Below are 9,227 nucleotides of genomic sequence, written 5' to 3'. Positions count from 1 at the left end.
AACCAGAAAACAACTTTTGCTTGTAGTCCCAGAAACTGCATGTGATTCAACTCCGTTAATGAAGGGGAAACCAACACTAGCTTGCCTTACAAGAAACACACTCTGCTTTTGAGAAAGGAACATTCTTCTACTCTACTGTATTTCCTATACAGCCAGAACCGTGAGGTTGCTCAGAGAAACGAACTGTGTTTCCTACACACGGACCATATCTAGTTGGACTCTGCTTAGCAAACTGAGAACAATAGCTTCTCTTCCATCCAGTACACTACACTTGCTGGGAACAGATGCGAGTGCTATATGCAGTGTGTGACAATAGGAGAATAATAGTACCTTTCCTGAGCAGAAAAAAACTCTTGCTCTTAGGACCAGAATTGGCATGTGATTCAACTCAGTTTATGAAGGCGAAACCAACAATAGCTCACCTCACAAGAAATACACTCTGCTTTTGAGAAAGTATCACTCATCTGCTCTACTGTGTTTCCTATAGAGCCAGAACAATGAGATTGCTTAGAACAAAACAACTTTGCTTCCTACACACACGAGCCATATCTAGTCCTACTCTGCTTTGGAAACTGAGAAGAACAGTAGCTTCTCTCTTCCAAAACACTGCACATGCTGGGAAACCTCACGAGTGCTATTTGCCCTGAGTATGGCAATTGGAGAGTAATAGCTACTTTCCTTACCAGAAAACAACTCTTTCTCATAGAACCAGAAAATGCATGTGATTCAACTCCATTTTTGAAGGGGACACCAACACTAGCTTGCCTTACAAGAAACACACTCTGGTTTTGAGATAGGAGCACACTTATACTCTACTGTGTTTACTATACAGCCAGAACAGTGAGCTTGCTCAGAACAAAAGAACTGTTCTGCCTACACACACAGGCCATATCTAGTTCAACTCCATTTTGGAAACAGACAAAAACAGTAGCTTCTCTTTCATTCAATAAACTGCACTTGCTGGGAACAGACAGACTGTTATTAGCACTGAGAATGGAAATGGGAGCGCAATAGTACCTTTTCTTAACAGAAAATAACTCTTGCTCTTAGGACCAGAAACTGCATGTGATTCAACACCTTTTATGAAGGGGAAATGAACACTAGCTCGACTTAGATGTAACACACACTGCTTTTGAGAAAGGAGCACTTGGACGGGTGGTGGTGGCATACGCCTCTAATCCCAGCACTCGGGAGGCACAGCCAGACAGATCTCTGTGAGTTTGAGGCCAGCCTGGTCTCCAAAGCGAGTTCCAGGAAAGGCACAAAGCTACACAGAGAAACCCTGTCTCGACAAACCAAAAGAAAAAAAAAAGTGAAAGGAGCACTCTTCAACTCCACTGTGGTTCCTATACAACCAGAACAGTGAGCCTGCTCAGAAGAAAAGAAGTGTGCTTCCTACACACACGGGATATATCAATTTCACTCTACTTAGGAAACTGACAAAAAAGGTAGCTTCGGATCCGTCCAATATGCTGCTCTTGCTGTGAACAGACACAACGGCTATTTGCCCTGGGTATGGCAATGGAGCCCTAGAGTGACATTCCTTACTGGAAAAGAAATGTTGTTCGAGGGACCAGAAACTCCAAGTGATTCAACTCTGTTTATGAAGGGGAATTCTACTCTATCTCGCCTTACAAGAAACACACTCTGCTTTTGAGAAAGGAACACTCTTCTACTCTACTGTGTTTCCTATAGAGCCAGAATAGTGAGCTTGCTCATAAAAATGAACTGTGCTTCCTACACACACGAGCCATATCTAGTTCAACTCTGCTAGGGAAAATGACAAGAACAGTAGATTCTCTTGTTGGGAACAGACATGATTCCTATTTGCACTGTGTATGGCAGTGGGAGCCCATTAGTAACTTTCCTTACCAGAAAACATCTCTTGCTCGTAGGACCAGAAACTGCATGTAATTCAACTCTGTATCTGAAGGAGAAACAAACACTAGCTACCCTTACTAGAAACACACTCTGCTTTTAACAAAGGAGCACTCTTCTACTCTACTGTGTTTCCTATACAGTCAGATCAGTGAGCTTCCTCAGAACAAAGAACTGTGCTTCCTACACACATGGGCCATATCTAGTTCAACTCTGCTTAGGAAACTGACAAGGAGAGTAGCTTCTCTTCCATCCAATACACTGTACTTCTGAGGAATACACACGAGAACCACTTGCACTGTACATGTCAATGAGAGCTCAATAGTATCTTTCCTTACCAGAAAACAATTTTTGCATATAGTACCAGAAACTGCATATGATTCAACTCCATTAATAAAAGGGAAATCAACACGAGTTCACCTTACAAGAAGCACACTCTGCTTTAGAGAAAGGTGCACACTTCCTCTCCACTGTGTTTCTTATTGGGTCAGAACTGTGAGCTTGCTCAGAACAAAAGAACTGTGCTCCCTACACTAACAGGAACATATCTAGTTCAATTCTGCTTAGAAAACTGACAAGAACAGTAGCTTCTCTTCAGTCCAGTGAACTGTACAGGTTGGGAACAGAAGTCAGTGCTATTTGCACTGCCTATGGCAATGGGAGCATAATAATGTCTTTCCTTATCAGAAAAAAACTCTTGCTCATATGACCAGAAACTGCATGTGATTCAACTCAGTTTATGAAGGGTAAACGAACACTAGCTCACCTTATAAGAAAAATACTTTGCTTTTGAGAAAGGAGCACTCTTCTACTCTACTGTGTTTCCTACAGGGTCAGAATAGTGAGCAGGCTCAGAACAAAAGAACTGTGCTTTCTTCACACGTGTCCCATATCAAGTTTAACTCTGCTTAGAAACTGAGAAGAACAGTAGCATCTCTTCCGTCCAAAAACTGCACTTGCTGGAAACAGACACATGTACTATTTGCACTGAGTATGGCAATGGGAGCACAATAGAGACTTTTCTTTACCAGAAAACATCTCTTGCTGTTAGGACCAGAAACTGGATGTGAATCAACACCATTAATGAAGGGTAAAAATACAGTTGCTTGCCTTAAATGAAACACACCCTGGTTTTCAGTAGTACCACTCTTCTATGATACTGTGTTTCCTATAGAGCCAGAACAGCGAGCTTGTTCAGAACAATAAAACTGTGCTTCCTACACACAAAGGCCATATCTAGTTCAACTCTGTTTAAGAAACTGACAGGGAACAGTAGTTTCTCTTGCTGGGAACAGAAGCAACTGTTTATTGCGCTGTGTGTGGCAATGGGAGCTCAATAGTGACTTTCCTAATAGAAAACAACTCTTGCTCTTAGGCCCAGAAACTGCATGTGATTCAACTCCTTTAATGAAAGGGAAACCAAAACTAGCTCGCCTTACAAGAAACACACTCTGCTTTTGAGAAAGGAACATTCTTCTACTCTACTGTGTTTCCTATACAGCCACAACAGTGAGCTTGCTTAGAACAAATGAACTGTGTTTCCTACACACGGACCATATCTAGTCGACCCTGCTTAGCAAACTGAGAGGAATAATAGCTTCTCTTCCATCCAGTACACTGCACTTGCTGGGAACAGACGCGAGTGCTATTTGCATTGTGTGACAATAGGAGAATAATAGTGCTTTTCCTGAGCAGAAAAAAACTCTTGCTCATAGGACCAGAAACGGCATGTGATTCAACTCACTTTATGAAGGCAAAACCTACACTAGCTCACCTCACAAGAAATACACTCTGCTTTTGAGAAAGTAGCACTCATCTACTCTGCTGTGTTTCCTATAGAACCAGAACAATGAGATTGCTTAGAACAAAAAAACTTTGCTTCCTACACAAACGAGCCATATCTAGTTCTACTCTGCTTTGGAAACTAAGAAGAACAGGACCTTCTCTTCCTTCCAATACACTGCACATGCTGGGAACACACAGGAATGCTACTTGCACTGAGTATGGCAATGGGAGAGTAATAGCGACTTTCTTTACCAGAAAACAACTCTTTCTCGTAGGACCAGAAAATGCATGTGATTCAACTCCATTTATGAAGGGGACACCAACACAAGCTTGCCTTACAAGAAACACACTCTGCTTTTGAGAAAGGAGCACACTTATACTCTACTGTGTTTTCTATAGGGCCAGAACAGTGAGCTCGCTCAAAACAAAAGAACTGTTCTTTCTAAACACACGGGTCACAACTAGTTCAACTCTGCTTAGGAAACTCACAAGAACAGTAGCTTCTCTTCTGTCCAATAACCTGTACTTGCTGGGAACAGATGCGAGAGCTATTTGCACTGTTTATGGCAATGAGAGCACAATAGTGACTTTCCTTACCAGAAAACATATCTTGCTCATTGGACCAGAAACTGCATGTGATTCAACTCCTTTTATGTAGAGGAAACCAACACTCGCTCGCCATAAAAGAAACACACTGTGCTTTTGAGAAAGGTGCTCTCTTCTATTCTACTTTATTTCCTATAGGACCAGAGGAGTAAGCTTGCTCAGAACAAAGGACTGTGCTTCCTACACTCATGGGCCATATCTAGTTCAACTCTGCTTAGGAAACTGACAAGAACAATAGCTTCTCTTCCGTCTAATACACTGTAATTTCTGGGAACAGACACGAGTGCTATTTGCACTGTGTATGGAAATGGGAGCACAATAGTGACTTTCTTTACCACAAAATATTTCTTGCTCTTTGAACCAGAAACTGCATGTGAATAAACTTCATTTATGAAGAAGAAACCAACAGTAGCTCGTCTTATAAGAAAAACACTCTGTTTTGAGAAAGAGCCCACTTCTACTCTAATGTGTTTCCTATAAATGCAGAACATTGAGCTTGCTCAGAACAAAAGAACTGTGCTTCCTACACACACGGGCCATATCTATTTGAACTCATCTTAGGAAAGTGACAAGAACAGTAGCTTTTTTTCCGTCCAATACACTGTACTTGCTGGGAACAGACTCGAGTGCTATCTGTACTGTGTATGACAATGGGAGCACAATAGTGACTTTCCTTTTCAGAAAAGAACTGTTGATTGTAGGACCAGAAACTGCATGTGATTCAACTCCACTTATGAAGGGGAAACCAACAGTTTTTTTTTTTTTTGAGTGCTATTTTCACTGTGTATGGCTATGGGAGCGCAATAGTGTCTTTCCTAACCAGAAAAGAACTCTTGCTCATAGGACCAGAAATCGGATTTGATTCAACTCCGTTTCTGAAGCAGAAACTAACACCAGCTCACTTTACATGAAATAAAATCTACGTTTGAGAAAAATGCACTTTTCTACTCTATTGTGTTTCCTAAACGGCCAGAACAGTGAGCTTGCTCAGAAAAAAAGAACTGTGCTTCCTACACACAGGGCATATCTAGTTCAACTCTGATTATTAATCTGACCAGAACAGTAGCTTCTCTTCAGTCCAATACACTGTACTTGCTGGGAACATATGCGAATGCTATTAGCACTGTGTTTGGCAATGGGAGCACAATAGTGATTTTCCTTCCCAGAAAAAAACTCTTGTTCATAGGACCAGAAACTGAGTGTGATTCAACTCCATTTATGAAGCAGAAATCAACACTAGCTTGCCTTACATGAAACACACTCTTCTTTTGAGATAGGAGCACTGTGTTTCCTGTACAGCCAGAACAGTGAGCTTGCTCAGAACAAAAGAAAAGTACTTCCTACACACACGGGTCATAGCTAGTTGAACTCTGCTTAGGAAACTGCCAAGAACAGTAGCTTCTCTTCTGTCCAGTGCACTGTACTTTCTGGGAACATATGTGAGTGCTATTTGCACACTTTATGGCAATGGAAGGGCAATAGTGACTTTCCTTACCAGAAAAGAATTGTTGCTCATAGGACCAAAACTTCCATGTGATTCCACTCCCTTTATGAAGGGCAAACCAACACTAGCTTGCCTTACAAGAAACAGACTCTGCTTTTGAGAAAGGCACACTATTCTACTGTCCTGTCTTTCATATACAGCCAGAACAGAGACCTTGCTCAGAAAAAAATTACTGTGCTGCCTACACACACGGGCCATATCTAGTTCAACTCTGCTTAGGAAACTGACAAGAACAGTAGCTTCTCTTCCATCCAATACACTGTATTTGCTGTGAAGGGAGGTGAGTGCTATTTGAACTGTGTATGACAATGGGAGCACAATAGTTAATTTCCTTAACAGAAAACAACACTTGGTCATAGAAACAGAAACTTCATGTGATTAAAATCCATTTATGAAGGGGAAACCAACACTAGCTTGCCTTAGAAGAAACATAATCTGCTTTTGAGAAAGGACCACACTACTCCTCTACTATGATTCCTAGAGGGCCAGAAAAGTGAGCTTGCTCAGAATAAAACAACTGTGCTTCATACTCACACAGGCCATATCTAGTTCAGTTCTGCTTAGGAAACTGAAAAGAACAGTAGATTCTCTTCCGTCCAATGCACTGTACTTACTGGGAACAGATACAAGTACTATTTGCACTGTTTATGGCAATGGAAATGTGATAGTGACTTTCCTTACCAGAAAAGAATTGTTGCTTGTAGGGCGAGAAACTGCATGTGATTCAACTCCGTTTATGAGGGGGAAACCAACACTAGCTCGCCTTACAAGAAACAGCCTTGGCTTTTGAGAAAGGAGCACACTTCTGCTCTACTGTGTTTCCTTTACATCCAGAACATTGAACTTGCTCAGAACCAAAGAACTGTGCTTCCAACAGACACGGGCCATATCTAGTTCAACTCTGATTAGTAACATGACAAGAACGGTAGCTTCTCTTCCGTCCAATACACTGTTCTTGCTATGAAGAGAAACGTGTGCTATTTGTACTGTGTATGGCAATGGGTGGACTATAGTGTCTTTTCTTACTGGAAGAGAAATGTTGATCCTAGGACCAGAAACTGCATGTGATTCAACTCTGTTTATGAAGAGGACATGGACAGTAGCTCGCCTTACAAGAAACACACTCTGCTTTTGAGAAAGGCATACTCTTCTATTTGAATGTGTTTCCTATTGGACCAGAACAGTGAGCTTGGTCATATCAATTGAAATGTGCTTCCTACACACATGGGCCATACCTAGTTCAACTCTATTTTGGACACTGTCAAGAGCAGTATCATCTCTACTGTCCAATACACTGTACTTGCTGGGTACAGATGTGAGTACTATTTGTACTGTGTATGGCAATGGGGGCACAATAGTGACTTTCCTTATGAGAAAAGAACTGTTGCTCATAGGACCAGAAATTGCATGAGATTCAACTCTGTTTATGAAGGGGAAAACAAAACTAGCTGGCCTTAGAAGAAACACACTCTCCTTTTGAGAAATGAGCACTCTTCTACTCTATTGTGTTTCCTATAGGTCCAGAAGAGTAAGCTTGCTCAGAAAAAAACAAAACTGTGGTTCCTACAGAATAGAGCCATATCTAGTTCACTTCTGTTTAGGAAACTGACAAGAACAGTAGCTTCTATTCTGTCCAATATACGGTAATTGCTGGGAATAGACTCCAGTGCTATTTGCACTGTGTAGGGCAATGCGAGCGCAACAGGGACTTTCCTTACCAGAAAACAACTCTTGCTCATAGGACCAGAAACTGCATGTGATTCAACTTCATTTATGAACAGGAAACCAACACAAACTCGCCTTACAAGAAACACACTCTGTTTTGAGAAAGGCCCTCTCTCCTATTCTACTATGTTTCCTATAGGACCAGAAGAGTGAGCTTGCTCAGAACAAAGTACTGTGCTTTCAACACACACGGGCCATATCTAGTTCAAATCTGCTTAGGAAACTGACAAGAACAGTACCTCTCTTTCGTCCAGTACACTGTAATTGCTGGGAACAGACACGAGTGCTATTTGCACTTTGTATGGCCAAGGCAGCACAACGTTGAATTTCCTTACCCGAAGAAACTTTTGCTCATAGGACCAGAAACTACATGTGATTCAACTCCTTTTAGAAGGGGAAACCAACACTAGCTTGCCTTACAAGAAATGCACTCTGCTTGTGAGAAGTGAGCACTCTTCTACTCTACTGTGTTTCATATAGGCCAGAACAGTGAGCTTGCTCAGAACAAAAGAACTGTGCTTCCTAAACACACGGGCCATATCTACTTGAACTCTGCTTTGGAAACTGTCAAGAACAGTAGCTTTTCTTCTGTCCAGTGCACTGTTCTTACTGGGAACATACGTGAGTGCTATTTGCACTGTTTATGGCAATGAAAGGGCAATAGTTACTTTCCTTACCAGAAAAGAATTGTTGCTCGTAGGACCAGAACGTGCATGTGATTCAACTCCATTTATGAAGGGCAAACCAACATTTGCTCGCCTTAGAAGAAACAGACTCTGCTTTTGAAAAAGGCACACATTTCTTCTCTCTGCTCTTTCATATACAGCCAGAACAGTGAGCTTGCTCAGCACAAATGAACTGCGCTGCATACACACAAGGGCCATATCTAGTTCAACTCTGCTTAGGAAACTAACAAGAACAGAATCTTCTCTTCTGTCCAATACACTGTACTTTCTGGGAAGCGATGCTAGTGCCATTTGCACTGTGTATGGCATTGGGAGCACAGTAGTGACTTTCTTTACCAGAACACAACTCTTGCTCTTAGAACCAGAAACTGCTTGTGATTCAACTCCATTTATGAAGGGAAAGCCAACACTAGCTCATCTTACAAGAAACAGACTCTGCGTTTGAGAAAGGAGCACACTTCTACTCTACTGTGATCCAATAGATCCAGAATAGTGATCTTGCTCAGAAATAAAGAACGGTGCTTTCTACACACACAGGCCATATCTAGTTCAACTCTGCTTAGGAAATTGACAAGAACAGTAGCTTCTCCTCCATCCAATATACTATATTTGCTGGGAACAGTTGCAAGTGCTATTTGCACTGTGTATAGCAATGGGAGGCTCAATAGTGACTTTCCTTACCAGAAAAAACCTCTTGCTCATAGGACCAGACACTGCATGTGTTTCAACACTGCTTATGTAGGGGAAACCAACACTAGTTTGCCTTACTACAAACACACTCTGCTTTTGAAAAAGAAGCATTCTTCTACTATACTGTGTTTCCTATAGAGCCAGAACAGTGAGCTTGCTCAGAATAAAAGAACTGTGCTTCCTACACATAGGCTATATCTAGTTCAACTCTGATTAGAAACTGACAAGAACAGTACTTTCCCTGCATTTGTTGAGACAGATGTGTGTGCTATTTGTATTGTGTATGGAAATGGGAGCACAATAGTAACTTTCCTTTCCAGAAAATAATTTCTGCTGATAGGACCAGAAAATGC

Source organism: Peromyscus californicus, unplaced genomic scaffold (assembly GCF_007827085.1).
Source record: "Peromyscus californicus insignis strain IS unplaced genomic scaffold, ASM782708v3 Scaffold_28__1_contigs__length_665956, whole genome shotgun sequence".
NCBI lineage: Eukaryota > Metazoa > Chordata > Mammalia > Rodentia > Cricetidae > Peromyscus > Peromyscus californicus.
This window is presented reverse-complemented; position numbering follows the sequence as displayed.